The following is a 17,854-nucleotide window of genomic DNA, read 5'->3' on the forward strand; positions in this document are numbered from 1 at the left end:
GGGGATGATGAGTAAGACACTATCCAGTTAATCAGATAGACCTCTTTTATTTTAAATCTCATTGGTTTCTCACTGGAGATGATGTATTTTTAGGTAAGCTAAATTCTGGAGAAATATCTAAATATTTTGCATTTCTAATTCCTAAACTTTGTAGATCCAATATTTTGGCCAAAGTCTGGTACTGTGCACTATACACAACATCCAAGTTTGCTTTTCAAAGATAGACTTACTAGAGTTCAGTTACAGCTGGCAATCGTTACTCCCTTTTGTTATTGTCTCTCGATTTTGAGGTTGAAGTATTGTTAAGTTATTTGGCAAATCAAAAATTCTTAGAGGCAAAAGCCACATATTTATAGGCTTTAATCGTGTTCTATTGAATGTACCACTTTATAGCTGTACCATCGTTCTCACATATGAAATGAGAAAAGCTCCAAAAAGTGAAGAAATAAAAAGAAAAACACTCAAGGAAGACACAAATTTAACCTACATCTTATGATATCAAAGTTGTCTCATTAAACTATATGAATCACTGTTTCAAAAAATGGAAGATGGTATTTGCTGTCTTATAGGAGGGCGATGCTTCTACTGGAATATTTAGTACTCACATGAGAGTATAGAAAAGCACATTGCTGATGTATGACACACAGTCTCCAAAACTTATATCTTCTGGGCTTCCTGAAATATTTCAGAATCTTAATTTCTGAAATATCTCAGAGAAGAATATAGACTAGAGATTAAGAACACAGATTCTGAAGCTAGACTGCTTGAATTTATGATCTTAAATTTTCCTCCATATATCTATCATCTTGCAATGTGTCTCTGGCTCTGTATGTGTGCTCTCATTTGTAAAATGGAAAAATAATAGCATCTCTATCCTTATTAGGAGGTACAGCCTTGCACATACATCATAACTGACATGCAGTGTGAGAGCTATGGAATTTAGAGTCCAACTACTTGGCATGAAAACTTGGCCCCTCTTCTCATAACTTTTATAATCATGGACAAGTCACTTGACCTCTAAATGCTTTAGTTTCTCAGGTGTAAAATTGGAAAATATTAATATATGCACAAACTGTTGGTCATCAAAATACAAAACAAAGTCGTTACATGGAAAACTTATATAGACCATGTTGCATAAATATTCAATGAATATTAGTTGTTACTATTAGCATTTAAAAATTGGATGGTTCTTCAACCTTAGAAAATGTTGGAGTTTGAAAGGCAATACTATGAAGAATTATGTGAGAACAATTCTGTTTACCTGGCAAACAGAAATTTAAGGCCATTATTTTATAAGGATGCTGGATTCATAAGCTACTTTTAAGTAGGTGGGTATGTGTATATTGAGCTTGCTTATTTTCTGTGTCTTTAGTTCAAGCAAGAAGGAAGATATCTACTGAAATGGATATTTTTATTCTTCTTGGCTATCTTATATCTTCAGTGTGTTGGTGCCATGCTTACTACTATTTATGCTCCTTTCTTACATATGACTTCAATAATTGGCGTGTGTCCCTACACTTAGCTCAGAGATTGAGGTCTTTCTGCTTCCATTCTATAGTCTTAGTGTGTGTGTGTGTGTGTGTGTGTGTGTGTGTGTGTGTGTGTGTGTGTGTGAACATGAGAAGAGAAAGATAGACAGACAGAGAGACACAGAGAGACAGACAGAGACAGAGAGACAGAGACAGAAACAGAGAGACAGAGTGTGCAAGGGAGAGAGAGATGAAGTTTGAACAAAACTCACAGACAAATTCTACATCAAAAACGACATTTTAAGATCCAAGGAGGGATGCTCATAATAACTCAGTGTGTGTTTGTGATGTATTCTTCCATTTGTAAGGCCCAGGACAAAGGGCTCCTATCTTCTTCAGATAGGTCTCTGCTGGAGGAACAGAAATACAAGAAATGACAGCATTTGGATGCAGGTTGCACAAGAAACTTTTTTTGAAGGAGACAGTGAGGGAGCTCAGGTTTTACAAATCAGGAAAAGGAAACAGGCAGAATTAATTGATAGGGAACTTGGAAGTTCATTTTAGCATCTCCTATATTTTGGCTGTTTCACAAATTATATCCAGTTTATTTGAGTTAATAAGGTAGGAAGTTCTTTCAAGTCATTTAAAAATACTCATGTATGAAATTGCAGGAAAGAGATAAGCCATACAAAGGTATAGGCAATTCTTCTGTGATTTTAATAAAAATAAATTCAATTTTAGTTTGTATACATGTAGAACTATTTGAAAAGTGATATGCATTCTTGTTAACTACTAGGAGAGTCCCAAGATATACCCTGTCATACTATGGTTAACCTGTTACTCTATGGTTGTCTCATGTCTCAGGCAGAGAGGGCTGAGGGAAGTGCTGAGCTTTCTGAAATGGGCCTGGACCCAGCTGTTTCTTGTTGTGGGATCTTTACCCTTCTGTGGTCTTTGCCTCAGGACTCTACACCTGTGTTCTTATTTTATTATCTGTTTCTTCTGGTTTAAATTCTCATTTGCCTTTTGAATCTTGTTCAACGTGTTCCTCCTACATGAAATCTGATCTCTCAAAGGACAAGATTAGATTGGTCCATCTGATAATTCAAGATTAATTACAGACATTGGATTGCATATTTATCTCTGGTATTAGTCTTTGAAATTCTTTGGGAAGAGGCTTCAGCAACAGTGTGGCAGGATTTACAGAGTCTTGGCATAGACCCTTTCAGAACTTCATCCAGTTTGTGAACTTCAGGCTTAGGTTTGAATGTTTGGACCTAGATTCAAATGTATGATTGAATGCACACATTACTTTTTTGATTGGCTCAACTGATACTGTTGTGGGTTAGAGATGCCCAAGTAGCAAAAATTCATTAGATAAGCAAGTATATCAAGTTACATAAATTCTCTAGTCCATTGGTTGGCCTATTATAGGTGTTTCTAATTATGTGTCAAAGTATTTTCTAAGTCACACCTGTATTAGAACTGTTTGGTTAAGTTTTTATAGCTATTGATTTCTCCACTTAATTCCAGAAGAGAAGAACCAGAATTACTGGAACAGAGTCTTGGAATTCTACACTAAAAACTCCATCAAGTAGCTATCACACCAAATACTACATGAAGCCAATGTTCTGTTGCATCATACGATGCTAGCTTTCACATCATAAATACACTGAATGCAAATCAGCAATAATAATAGCAGGTGCCTTTCATTGAGTATTTATTTAAATTAAGAGTTTTTATTTAAATTGACTATTTATTTAAATTAAACTAAGAGGTATTGCTATACTGCAATTTCACAGATACGATGAGCATTATGAATTCATACATGCCGAATTTCTCTGTGCATCCATGAAATGCAATTGCTCCTCAGTTCACAATGTGACTTGATAGCAGAATTGGAAACCGAAGCCAGGAAACTCATTTTCTTCCACCAGTGAGTTCTAGAGTAACCTGAGTGAATAAGGACAGGATTTATTGTTTAATGGCCAGCTCCTACATGATTTCATTTTGGATTCTTCTTTGATTCCATCTGTGAATCCTCTTTAAAAGATGGCTAGTTACTCATGGCTTGTCATGTCTCCACATTTCCCATGGGGTATAAAGGCACTTTTATGACGAGATTTGGAATATGCTGCTCAAACCACTGTAAGCTGGCAAAATTTCTGAAAGTTTAAGGAGAACCAAGGATGTCTTTGACCTTTCCCCATTCTTATTTCCTAAAGCACAGTGTAAAATCTAGGAAGGACTGCATGGCCTGGCAATGAAGTACATTTTAAAACCTTCATATAAGAATGAACTCTATAAACCTGGATGCAGGAACATTCTTACCTCTGAAGATCTGTTTCCAAATATTGAAGAATCTGAACAAATAGGTCTTGCTGAGTTTCTCTCTTTTTATTACAGTCAGCTCATATGATTTTTGCAGTATTATATTTTTCTACTACTATCCACTACATCACTCTAAAAACATTTAGGTTTAACTATCTTTTGAGTTGTCATTTCCTTGGGAAAATTCCCCTGTCCTGTGAGGTATATAGTAAATGAATTTGAGTGTTTTCTTTTTTTCTTTTGAATCTGGCTTTTGTTATAGGACCCTCATTTATAAACTTATGGTTTTTGTCTATTCTAAAATTTAGAAAATATGTCTTCTTAGCTAGTGACACGCACTCACCACTGGAACCAGCCTGGTGTTGTTGACTTGTTCATTCACACAGGCACTGTCCAGCTATCAGCTCGAGACAACACCAAAACAGCTCCTATCCATTTATGTGTTCCCTCTTTTGTTGTATTCACTCATCATAATTTTGAATTGCTTTGTGTTGTTTTATTCTTTGTGTCCACACTAATAGGTTACCTCATTTTACAATTCAACAAAATAATATAGATTGTGTATTTTTCATCTGAAATGCCAAGGGCCAGAAATGTTTCAGACTTATCTTTTTCAGATTTTAGAATATTCACATAGATTTTATTTGTTAAGGATCTCCAATATAAACATTTTCAACTCAATATATTCTGAAATTCTTTAGCAACAAGTTCCATGTCTGGAAAGATTTTGGGCCTTGTGATGGTTGGATTAGGGATGCTCATTTTGTGTCAACTCAGGAAATGATTTACTCACCTCTGTTGTTTGTTTTTGCTCTTTTGGGGGGCCCGCCACCCAGTTCCCAAATAAAGCACACATGGAGGCTTATTCTGAATTATAAATGCTCAGCCTTAGCTTGGCTTATTTCTACACAGTTTTTCTTAACTTTAAATTATCCCATCTATCTTTTGTCTCTGGCCCTTCCCTTTTCTATTTCTGTAAACCTTTCTTTGTTTCTTATTCTGTGGCTTGCTGTGTAGCTGGGTGGCTGGCCCCTGATATCCTCCTTCTTCTCTCTTGTTCCTTCTACCTACTTCTCCCAGATTTCTTCTTCTATACATTCTCTCTGCCTGCCAGCCCCACCTATCCTTTCTTCTGCCTTGCTATTGGCTGTTCAGTTCTTTATTAGACCATGAGGTGTTGTAGACAGGCACAGTAACACAGCTTCACAGAGTTAAACAAATGCAATATACCTCCTTAATATTAATAATGGTATTCATTTTCTTCATATTGTGGTGGGTGTTAAGAGTTTATTTCTTTTTTTTTATAAATTTTTTTTTTTTGGTTTTTCGAGACAGGGTTTCTCTGTGTAGCTTTGTGCCTTTTTCCTGGAACTCACTTGGTAGCCCAGGCTGGCCTCGAACTCACAGAGATCCGCCTGGCTCTGCCTCCTGAGTGCTGGGATTAAAGGCGTGCGCCACCACCACCCGGCCTGGAGTTTATTTCTTTATACTGATATGCAATGTTGTGATACTGAGTATATCAAAAGCCTCGTTGCACTGATCTTTCAATAGGAATTATGTAATATTTGCAATATTATATTACAAACACTGTTTCCAAGAATATGCATGTGTGTGCACACACATACACACATATCTGCACATGCATCCACACATATATACATATATATTGTAGTATAGGTGTAAGAGTTTCTGGTACAGGCTCATGAAGAGAAGGATTATGCCATAGGGAATGTACAAGCTGGATATTTACTCAATACCTCCTTGTGACTATTTAGAGAAGAACTGGTTTGTTTTCCCTATTTTTTTTCAGAGCAAAGATTAGCTATAATCAGTGCCTCAAATTTCTCTTTGAATGATACAAATCTTTAATTACAATCACTCTTCTCCATATTAATGTAAGTACTGTTTGCAGATTGGATACTTTTCTTAGAATGTTTCTTCTATATTACTAAGTCCCAGTAGTAGATCAGGATATTGGTGACTAATGGGCTCTCACCCCGGGTCTGTTGTTTGTTAAATGTGGTTTCTTAATCAAGCTAGTAAGTCTTTTCTGACCTGATCCCCCCATCAGAAGATGAACCTGTTATTAGTAATGCTTTCACAAATTTGTTATGAGAATCAAACTATATTATACATACACTTAAAGAAGTTCTAACACATAGCAATACATTAACCATCAGTTTTTAGCATTTTATTTGTTAGCATTTTATCCCTAGTGTATTCATTATAATTAGTGTTTTACACAATACTTGATTAGATTTATTATGCTAGCTGATTTCTCTGCTTATCATTGTTTCTTGCATCCTATTTCCTCATTAACATAAATTTTTAACCTCCTTCCTGAATTGTCTCCTAATCATTTCTTTGATAAGTATTTGTGAGTGGTAATTTTTTAAAAAAAAAACATGAATATGTTTTTCTTTTGCTTTGCTTCTGTGTTGTGATTTAGCTCTGCCTGGAATTTCAGATGGAATATTTTTTTCCATATTTGCTTTCATCTTTAGTGTACATTAAATGATATATGTATAATTTTTATATATATCAAAGTTTTGTTTTAAAATAAATTTCCTTAGGAATTATATCAGTAAATGTTTGATTTGTATACCGACTTTATATACTTGTATACTCTTTTTTTTATTATTAATTGTTTAGGTGGAAAATTTTAACTCAACCCTTGAGTTAACAGGCTCCTCCCTCATTTGTGCTTCATGATCAGTGTTCTAGCAAAAGTGCTTTTATTTTCCTATGACTCTGAATGAATTTAAAATAGATTCTCTGATCTGTACTTGATTATCTAATCTATCTATCTATCTATCTATCTATCTATCTATCTATCTATCTATCTATCTATTTATCTATCTATCTGTCCGTCTGTCCGTCCGTCCGTCCGTCCGTCCGTCCATCCATCTATCCATCCATCCATCCATCCATCCATCCATCCATCCATCCATCTATCTATCTATCTATCTATCTATCTATCTATCTATCTATCTATCTATCTATTTTTAAATCTAAAACTTTATGCTTTTAAGTAATTGTAGACAATTTTCAGGCAATATTTTTGCCATATATTCCTGTAATGTATCATAACATACAGTTGTATAGTTTTAGCAGCTAATGAAACTGAACCCCAAGGATGAATGCCATTCCTATTGGCAATACTAACAAAAATTGTATCTTCAATGAATCAACAGATACATATTTTAGTAATTATGCCAGTAAAATAAAGTCTTCATCTTTCACTTCCTAAATGCCAAGCCATATGGAAAAAGTATTTGCAGCATAAGGGGGTGTGGTGGTTGGAATGAGAATGGCCTCCATAGGCTCATATGTTTGAATGCTTGGTCATCAGGGAGGGTACTACTTCAGAGGGGTTGGGAGGTGTGGCCTTTTTGGAGTAGGTGTGGCTTTGTTGTAAGAAGTCTGTCACTGGGGGTGGTTTCAAGGGTCCAAGCCAGGCTCAGGGTCTCTCTCTCTTCCTGCTGCCTGTGGATCCAGATGTAGAATTCTCAGCTATTCCTCTAGCACCATGTCTACCTGTGTGTTGCCTTGCTTCTTGCATGGAACACAATGGACTAAACCTCTGAAATGGTAAATAAGCCCCAATTAAATGCTTTCCTTTAAAGGAGTTGCTGTGGTCATGATGTTGCTTCATAGCAAGAGAACACAACTGAGACAAAGGGTCTTGTGAAAAAAGATTTATGGAATGCTATAAGGTTCATACTGTGTCTTAGACCAGATTGTCATACTTATAATGGGGCAAAGATGGTTCCAGATATTGATTGTGGAGAGCTTTTTGAGAATATCAGGTGAAAACTGAGTATCTCTAAGTTTATATGTGGGTGAGGGTTCTGGTTAAGGTCTTGTTACTGCCCATTAAGGATTCAAACTGTCTTCATCTCTATTGGTCTGAATAGTGAGACACCAAAAAATGTCTGTGTCCTAATCTTTAGAACTTGTAACTATCAGATATCTACATATGATGAAGTAAAGGGTTCCAAGGGATTGTATGAGCAGACCTAGTTGTGATTACATGTATCTTACAACTGGGAGGCAGAAGAAAATTTTTTTAAAAGAACAAGGCAAAGTCATGTGACCATAGAAATAACAGCCACAAGCTCAGAACCGCCTGAATCCACCCGATTCTGACTTGTGATTTCTGGTATTCAAAACTGTGAGAGAACATTTCAGTTATTTTCAGTCACTAAATCAGAAGTGATTTTTTATAGTAGCTACTGGTATATGATGCACCACCTAGCAGAGGTGTTCTTTTAAATATTTGAAGGTGTGGTATTTTCTACTTCTGCTGGAGTCTTTCAGCAGTTCACCATTGTCTCTGGTGCTACTGCTTCCACTTGGCACTTCCGAGCTTAGCGAACAGATGGAACACCTGATGGACAGAGTCTACAACATGGGAGCTTGAGAGTGTGGCCTTCAGATGTAGGAATATTGGACTGGCATGAACAGTAAGCATCTTTTACTCATATTGCCACAAGGCAATCAGGAATTTCATTGAGTAGCTAGAAGTGTATGCTGAATGGGTATAAGAGGTAGAGAAGACAGATGGGTGCTGTAGCTAAGAGAAATGGAATACCACATTGTCAACACATCTTGCTCTGTAGTTTCCACGAGCTTTGACACTTTTAATTGACTCATGAATGTTTGGGTGTTGTTTTTCCATAGGCACAGTGGCTACACCTCAATCTACTGGTGTTTCAACCAATAACTGTGACTCTGCAGTTACTGGCCAGCTTCTCAAGAAGTGGCCCAGCAGGACCTCTACATTTGGCAGGATCTGCCTCCTGCCACTGCCACCAAATGTTGTTTTTAACTAAATCTCTATCATTCTATTTACCAGTGAAAACTCCGGAGTAAGAGACTAGGGTGAAACCGTGCTAGCCAGAGAGATTGAGGAACAACCAGCCTATCCTCCCTCTTTGTCAGCCTCTCAGAAAAGAGCATCTCTTCCATGGCTCCAAACCAAAAGGAACCACCAAACTCAATATTCCTCGCTCCTACTTCCTATGGGTCTCTCTCTCAATTTTCCAGAAGCCCTCTGAGTCTCTATGATTGCTTTCTGTCAACTAGTTGCTGGCTCCACCTCCTGACCCAAGGTTGATTTTATTTAATTAACACAAACTCGGGCGGGGTTCACAGTGTGATCATAAATCACACAACATTTGGGGACTCTCATATCACTGTCTCCTTTCAAGACTCTCCATAGAGTCTCATAGTTATACTAGGACAGAAAAAACACCCGTTTCACGTACAGCTGGGGGAATTGGTACACGGGCATTTGCTATTATGTGATTATGTCTTATGTAATATCATATATATTTTCTGATTGTGTAATATATTTTTAAATGTTCTCTACTTGCTAGAGTCACAATTGAAATTGACAATAATTACTATTCCCCTTGGAAAAACAACTCATGTCCTTAAATAGGTTGTTTTCTATACAGCACACTTTTACCAACAAGTATAATGGGTTATATTGAAAAAAAAAATTCCTGCACCCTCTACCATGCAGATCCAAGAGGTAGAGTGACACTTCAACTCCAATTTGTGATGATGGAAGGTCTCCTTGGCCCACTCCCATAATTATTAGGATGCTATCCCAGATTAGCTTCAAGAGAGTACAATGTGAAGCCATCACACGAGTTATCAGCCTGACTTATGTACCTATGCAAGCTAATTTCCATGGGGAAATTGAAGCATGTTGTCACGCTGCTTGCAGAAGCACATTCTGGACATACATGATGAAATATGATTTTACCATCACACTTTAATTGTGAAAGACCACTAACTTAAATAGTAGCATAGAGTTTGTCAATATATAACTGCTTCTTCTGATCAGTACTGACAATCGTCTATGTTTTAGTTTCATTTCCTGTTGCTGTGATAAAATACCATGAGTAAATGCAACTTAAGGGAGAAAGGGTTTATTTGACTCACAATTTCATGTTATATTCCTTCATTGTGAGGTAATCAAGGTAATAGGGACTTGATACACTTAGCCACATTATATCCACAGTCAAGAGCAGTGAGCAATGAATTAATGCATGCATGCATAGGTCCCAACCACAATTAATATGGTTCTTTCCTATCACTCACTTTGAATATAGGATACAGAGAAATCAACCTTACCCCGGTTTCGTACAGGAAATCTTTCCTTGCTGGCTAGTTTACATATTGCTAGAAGGTACTAGACAGGCTGTAGGGGAGAAAAGACATTGATGGTGTTATCTAACACTAGACCTTATATTCTACAATTCAAAGCAGACTGGCAAAAGTGTATGCTTATGAAATAGTGGCATGACACAGGAGGGATTTTCTGATTCACATGGTGACTGTCAGACTTCATAGTCTCACAACACTGGACTTGCTGAGTTCTGGTGGAATCTACTCTCAGCACAAAGACCCCCTCCTCCACCATTAGCTTTGCCTCAGAAAATCTCAGTGTAGCAGGTCATTCCCTTCAGGCATGTCCTTTTAGATGCTGCCCTCTCCATCTTTCTGCAATGTCATTTAAGAGTATTTTGACTTTTAAATTTCCTGTTCCTCATCTTTCAACTCCTCTTTATCATTCATTCTCTATTCATATTTCCTATATCTTGCTATTCTTTTCTGAAGCACTTCTCCCTGCAATGCCTTCAAGCTTTCCTGATTTCGATGGTCATCCCCTTGTTGTGTACTCATATCTGAAGATCTGGAGCTAGGAACTGCAGATGAGAGGGAACAGGAAGTGTCTGTCTTTCTGGACCTGACTAACTTGACTCATATTTTTTTTTTCATTTCCATTCGTCCACATGCAAATTTCACTTTCTTTTACAGCTTAGTAGTATTCTCCTGAGTATATATATATATATATATATATATATATATATATATATATCACATTTTCATTATTCATTTATGAATTGAAGGACAGTTATGTTGTTTCCATTCCTAGCTATTGCCAATGGAGTAGCAGCGAACATGGCTGAGCAAGTATCTGTGGAGTAGAATGTCAAGGTATATCTCTGGGCTGCATCAAGGCATTTATCATTATTCTTCTGCAGATATATCTTTTATCATTTTCATGTATCTTCTGCAGATAACTTGAAAAGCACACATTCGTTGAATGTTTAATTTAAATGACCGATTCTTAGTTTGAAAGCTTTGTACTTCCCCCAGTATTTGTTCAACCTTTAAGAGCATCTAAAACATCCTTTTCACTCAACGTTTCCTTAACTTCCATTCTGTACTGCCATACACCATGTACATAACAATTTTTATTCTATGTATTTATTATTGTTCATTGTCCATTTTCTTTATTAAGTTGTGAACACTCCAACGATACTACATGTCTTGTTCAACTTTATCCATCTTGGTATTACCTTTCTCACTTAACCCCAAGTATATTTCAGGCAGTCCACATATTTCTTCATGTTAAGTAAAAAATGATTTCCCTTTATATTTGCACAATATTAAGTGCAGAGTACAATTTAGTAACCAATTGCATTCCGTACTTCTTTTTACTCTGACACATTTTATAGAGATAAATCTCCAGGGTGATATGTTTGAAAATGAAATTGGAAATTGAACCGTAACTTTGCATTTTCTAGGTTGCTAGATCTCTACTTTTGATAAATAGTCCATTGTGCTCATCAGTATTTCATCTGATCCTTGATGAGATACAAAATAATCTTTAAGCAAATACTTCACGCAAGATGGAATTTATTTTATTTAGCCAAACATTGTTAAGAATTCCTTTATAAACTTGAAAACTTGTAATATAAGTAATAATTACAAATTGTAGCTTCAAAACTTCTTAGATTACCAGGTAATATATATCAGTAAAAACGGGCTGTGCTCACTCTTTGCTTATCATAACTGACTTGAATATTGCATTACAACGATTGATATACTGGGGACACTGAGATTCTATTCAGGAGGTAGGAATCTCTAGATTTACATCATATACTTCTTACTTACTAAAAATAGGTTTGGAGGTCTGGAGAGATGGCTAAGTAGCTAAGAGTGTATATTGCTCTTGCAGAGGACCTGAGTTTGGTTCCCAGAGTGCACACTGGGCAGCTCACCACTGTCTATAACTCCAGCTTCAGTGAACCCAACCTTGGCAACTGAACACACACACACACACACACACACACACACACACACACACACACACACACACACACACATGCACCTAGGTAGAGAGAAAAAATAAAAATAAAAACAAATGTTTAAAAAACTAAAAAGATCAAATTATTTTCCTGTTGTTCACTGTTTATCTTTTTGAGGGCAGCTGGTATCACCTGGATGACATCAAATTAAGGATGAGAAATGTACTTGTATTCAGAGTATCTTCTCTGTTTGTCTGAAAATTCTTTTCTGAATTCAATACTAAACATGATATGACTAGGAGGAAGTTTCCTGTGCAGTTTTAGAGAATTGGAACAGGCAGGTGCTGCTAAAAGATTATATGCAACCAATGTGTGTAAAATGTGAGACATGCATGCATTTTACACAGTCATTTGAACAAAGAATCACTGAGTATGTAGTAAAGGATAATTCAGTAAATTTACATGAACAACATAAGTAACAGATAACAGTTAAACTGGCTTCACAGTAGGAATCATAGCATTCGTTCTTGGACACCAGGCTAAATGTTGACTCACAAAAATAATTAGATCACTGAGTGACTGTTTTCATGTAAGCTGTCCCTCCAAGAATATGGAAAACGGGAGTTGTTTCTTTCTTACAGTTTAATGATGTAATCACAGAAATGAGCTTCTATGAAAAGGGTCTTTTCCACTGAGCAAAGATAATTCAGGAGATTAACTCACTGCTGCTGTGGCTGCTTGTCAAGCTTCACTGAGATGAGTGTGGCCTCTTATCAAAATGAAGGAGAGATGAATTTCTGAGCCCACTGCTAATTTCCTTCCTTTGGAACTGTCGCTGGTTTTCTTGGTGCTATAAACGATGATGAAAGAATGCAGACTAGAAGCTAATGAATTTTATGCCACGCAATCACAGAAGAGCATACTTCCCACTGTCATCCTGTTTATGGAGGGCTTTTTAAAAAGCGTATTAACATAGGAAAGTCTATAGAGTTCACAATGCTTGATGAAGCCTGGCAGGAAGAGGTTGTCTTTCGGAGTAGTGCAGGCTCGAATTTCTGTATCTGTGTTTTGGCCAAGAGAGTTGGAAGTTATAGGGGGATTGTACACAAGGGAAGACTAGTGCTAGACCATGTTTAGCATTATTTACTTAAGCATAAGCTACTGACCAGAGCTCAAATGACTTACTGCTCATTGCAAAGATACAGTTACAGCTTTCACTCAGTCTTGCTGAAGAGGGAGGTGCCTCTTAGTTGCCCAAAGGAATAAAAATCTCAGCTTTAAGCATCTGGACACAAAAGGGATTTAAACCCCAAACAGTTGTAGTTAAAGTCTGTGTTCAGTGTGATACCACACCCCTGTGCTTTTTGTATGGAGCCAATATCCCAGTTTTTTGTGATGTTATCTTAGAAACAGAAACTAAAAATGTCTCATGTATATTATTATCATTTTAACCAATACACCAGAAAAAAAATTATTTGGTGACTATATGAGGACTAAGAGAATAGTTATTTAAACTTAATGGGGTTTCTTTGTAAATGGTGTATTTGATTAGTATAGTAGAAAAGGATGAAATTAAAATAACCCCATAAAAATATCAGTTTGATCCATTATTTCATTTCATTTCATTTCATTTATTTTTCTCTGTTTAGATTAGTGATACATAAAGAAAATTAGGCATGAGATATATGCAAGAAAATCAAACCAGGAAGAAAATGGTCCTGTCTTTGAGAAACTGTACTTTAATTGGAAAGAGTAAACAGAATGATTTTTCTTCATTTGGAAAATATAGCAAGGACGGGCAGATGACTCATAAGGAGGGAAAGTGGGTACTGTACTGACCAATTCATCAACAGTATTTGGCTTTCAATATTTCAATTCATGAAGCAAACCACAGATGACTTTAAATGACAACTGATATTTTGAATTATTAAGTTATTAACATTTCACTATCTTTAAAGTACTTAATACTTCTAGAACAAAGATCAATAATGTCTTTCTTTTTTAGATTAATTTTGGTATTATCAATACAAGGGCAAAACCTTCAATAGAGTTGTACATGAATATGCTACCAGAGTGCAAGGGAGTTGAGAATACTCCCTGTAAAAGCTTTCATTTCGGTGAAATATATGCACCAGTCTACGTTCCTTCCTTTCCTAAGTTAATAGACGTAAATAATATCTATGGAACTATTCATTTGGACATTTATGCACCTATTTTCCAGAGTGTCCTTTAAAAAGCAGAAAACAAGACACAGTCACACATGTGTACATGTGACAGCACTTGCAAAATTGATTGGGTATCTCTGGTTATCTTTGCAAGGAATGGCAGACGCTTAGGAACAATTATAATGACTAACTTTTATTTGATTTGCCAAATATAAATAGACTGGATATTGTAACTGTAATTCTTGTTTGATGACTGTTGTTATATGTAATTTTGCTGTGTTGGAGTTGAAACCTTCCTTTTTGAAAACAAAGAAAGGGGGGAAGTGCTGTGGATATCACTCTGTATGCTGTGAATGTGTTGCTCTGATTGGTTGATAAATAAAACGCTGATTGGTCAGTAGCCAGGCAGGAAGTATAGGCAGGATAAACAGACAAGGAGAATTCTGGGAAGAGGAAGGCTGGGTCAGGAGATGCCAGTCCGCCGTCCAGGGATCAGCATGTAATGGCACACAGGTAAAGCCATGGAACACGTGGCGACATATAGATTGACAGAAATGGGCTGAGTTTAAGTGTAAGAGTTAGTCAGTGGTAGGCCTGAGCTAATGGCCAAGCTGTGGACTGTGGGGCTGTGGGAGCCGCTGTGGGGCTATGGGAACTGGACAGGACCAGGAAAAGTTTCAGCTACATTTATTTTTGATTTTGATGCTGAAGATTGAATCCAGTCCTAGGAAAATACTGTTGTGAGATGATAACCATGGAGGTCAGATCCCTTTCTGTCCAGATTATTGGTCTTGTGCATAAAAGAATTTATAGAATGATATAGCAGGCCAGCCATCAGAAAGTTTTATTAAACAAATGAAAGCACACATTGAGTAGGAGTTCAGGCAGCCCAGTGCAGGCAGGGAGGACCACACTGGGGTCAGCTGGGGCAGCCTCTTTGTGGGTTAGGAATGAGAATTGAGTGGGATGTTTGATTGTTTTTAACTTTTATTTTAAATTAGGCTCTGAGGCTATCCTGAGGTCTCATTAACAGAAATAATATCCCGATGACAGCTGTAGTCAAGAATCTGTCTCTGGGACCAATATATTGGGACCGGTATTCCTTTAAATTCTTTCTTATTGGTTAAATGCCACCAGAGGAATTCTATCTGGTTGTGGATTTGCAAGGCCTGTGTTTATTTTGGTAGCGTTGTGGTTGGTTGTGGCTTTAAAGATTCAGGAAGAAAAATGGCTCTTCCTTACTGACTGGCTAGGAGGAACAGGATATTCAAATGGTTTGCCTCAATATGGTCAAAAAAGGGAAAGGGGATATAAATAAGAAGATATGGAGCCTACTCTTAGCTCCCTGTGCACAAACCCTTTCTTATTGGCACCGAGTTATAGCTGTGCTTATTTCTAAGAACAAGATGACAAGCTGTCCAGGATTAGTAATAGTAGGCAATGGGATTGAATAACTGAGAAAATTTTCAGCAACTTAAAGAATTAAGTTGCTTTTAAACATGTAATGACTAAAGGCATAGAAAAAATATCCAAAACTTAAAAAAGAAAATTTAGATTTTTATGGTTTCATGATTTTATAATAAGGAACTACTTTTAAATATCATGAAAGAAGGAAGCAGTTGTCATTTGCTCTTATTATATCCTCCTTTTATGGATGAAGCTTTGGAAGTAGAGACATATTTTATTTAGAGAGGTAGAATTTTAGGATTAAGAAAAATGGCCTCTCGATATTGAAAAACAACAGTGAAAATGGTAAGATGGAAAGTCTACATTATAATTTTAATCCATTATTTTTTCTTTATTTTTCTCTAATAGCCACCTATGTACTATTCATTTTTTCTCTAGAAAATTAATATTGACTAATCACAGACTACCTTTATCATTTGGGGTTATTTGTTCTGAAAAATTTGTTGAAAATGCTTTGAAGTCGGCTCCTACTGACATAGGAAGCATCTGCCTTGAAATGTAAAAACCCATCATTTTGGTTAAGTAACGCTCAGTATACATCCAAGTGGCTCATTGCAAATAATGTGAAATTTTAATTTTTTGTATTTAACATCATCATGCCTTAAGTAATGTTTGGATTATGAAACTTAAAGCTCCCTCCTATATTTGGCTTAAAAATCTAAAGTTTAGTTTTGAACGTTTAAGTCATGAACGCAGATAAATGGATTTTGTGTGTGGAAGACTGTCGCCATTACTTGGGTAGAATCTTAATCTTGGAAGTTCTGAGATGCTAGTCCCTCACACATTGCCTCTATTTGTGTGTGAAGCTGTTTACAAGCTCCCTCAGTCTGTCCCACCGAGCCCTGTTTATTCTCCAACTTCACATCACGTCGTCTCAATTTGTCTTAGCCTGAGAAAAGAAATGCATTTGGCTTTCAAAAATTCTGGTGAGTAGAAAATGTGACTAGCCCATGACTGTCACCTTGGCAAGAGCCGCTTGGCTGTGCAGCAGTGCAGATGAGAACTGTTAAATGAACCAGCTATAAGCAGGAGGCCCAAACACCTGGGTGCCTTTGCTTTACAGACCCTATCATGAGAACTAATCCAGAAGTGCCTGTTCCCACAAACCAGCATGAATCCCCATGCAGCTGCAAACCTCATGACCTAAGATTACCTTCTGCCTCATCTCAGTTTTGAAGTTCTGCCACCACACTGGAGGTACGTGTCTAGCAAATGAAACTTTGGGGAACCCATCACACCAAACTATAATAATAACACATCCAGCAGCACATGGTCTGCTAAGTTCTTTTTCTTCATTGGTGCCTTGGGTATACTTCATCTTTGATCTTCTATAAACATTGTAGAACAGTTTGTCAAATTTTTAACCAAATCCTATGGGGATTTTGACTGGGAATGCAGTGACTATCAATAGGGAGAGGATGAGGGTTTAAAGTAAGTGCTTGTGTTTCCACTAGTTTATCATCTGGGTGGTCCTTTAATAATTGCATATTGTTCTCTGTATGGTTTTTGAAATGAATGAACTCTCCCCAGGAACCTTACAAAATTTCCTGTTGCATAAATATAGTACTTTACAAGCTTTTTCTCCTAATTGTTTATTGATGAGACATAAAAAAAATCAATATTTTTTCCATATTAACCTTAAAACCTTCAATCTAAGTATAATTTCATCAGTTCCTTTGAATTTTAGGTGGGTCATTTGAGTCTTTTCAATTAGAACATCTTTAAATAATGAAAAATTTTAGGTTCCTTTTATTTTATTTATCTTTCATCCTTTTTTTTGAATTTAAACTGTGAGTTAAATATTCCATTGAATATTTAGCTGAAGAAATTGAATCATTATTGTATTTATCTTGCTTTCAAAGAAATACTTCCAGCATCTCATCAATAATACTTTCTATAGACTATTAGGACAGCTGTGCTTCAGCAGGTCTAAGTAAGTTGACTTCTTGAACTTTGGTAAGAGATTTTATCTCGAACCAAGGTCTACCTTCTCTCTTTCTCTTTTTTTCTGTACCAGCTGAAATAGTAATCGTTTCCCTCCCAGTTACTATAATTTTGTTAAGGTCAATATTCTTGTTTCTCAAGGATAAGTATAAACTGTATCTTATATATTTTAATAGTTGAAAATGTGGGATCTTTTATGGAATGCACTGAGGATTAGTGGTGTTAGCTCTTTCAAGGCCTGGCAAAGAGGCTGGATTTTACAATTTATTGGAGTATATTAAAAATACCCCCTCATGTGCCGCTCTGGGTTTCCATGATATCTGACCTTTTGCTATCCTGCCTCTCACTCTTGCCATCCTGTCTCTTA

This window comes from Peromyscus californicus, unplaced genomic scaffold, assembly GCF_007827085.1.
Source record: "Peromyscus californicus insignis strain IS unplaced genomic scaffold, ASM782708v3 Scaffold_16__1_contigs__length_79575227, whole genome shotgun sequence".
In the NCBI taxonomy this organism is placed as follows: domain Eukaryota; kingdom Metazoa; phylum Chordata; class Mammalia; order Rodentia; family Cricetidae; genus Peromyscus; species Peromyscus californicus.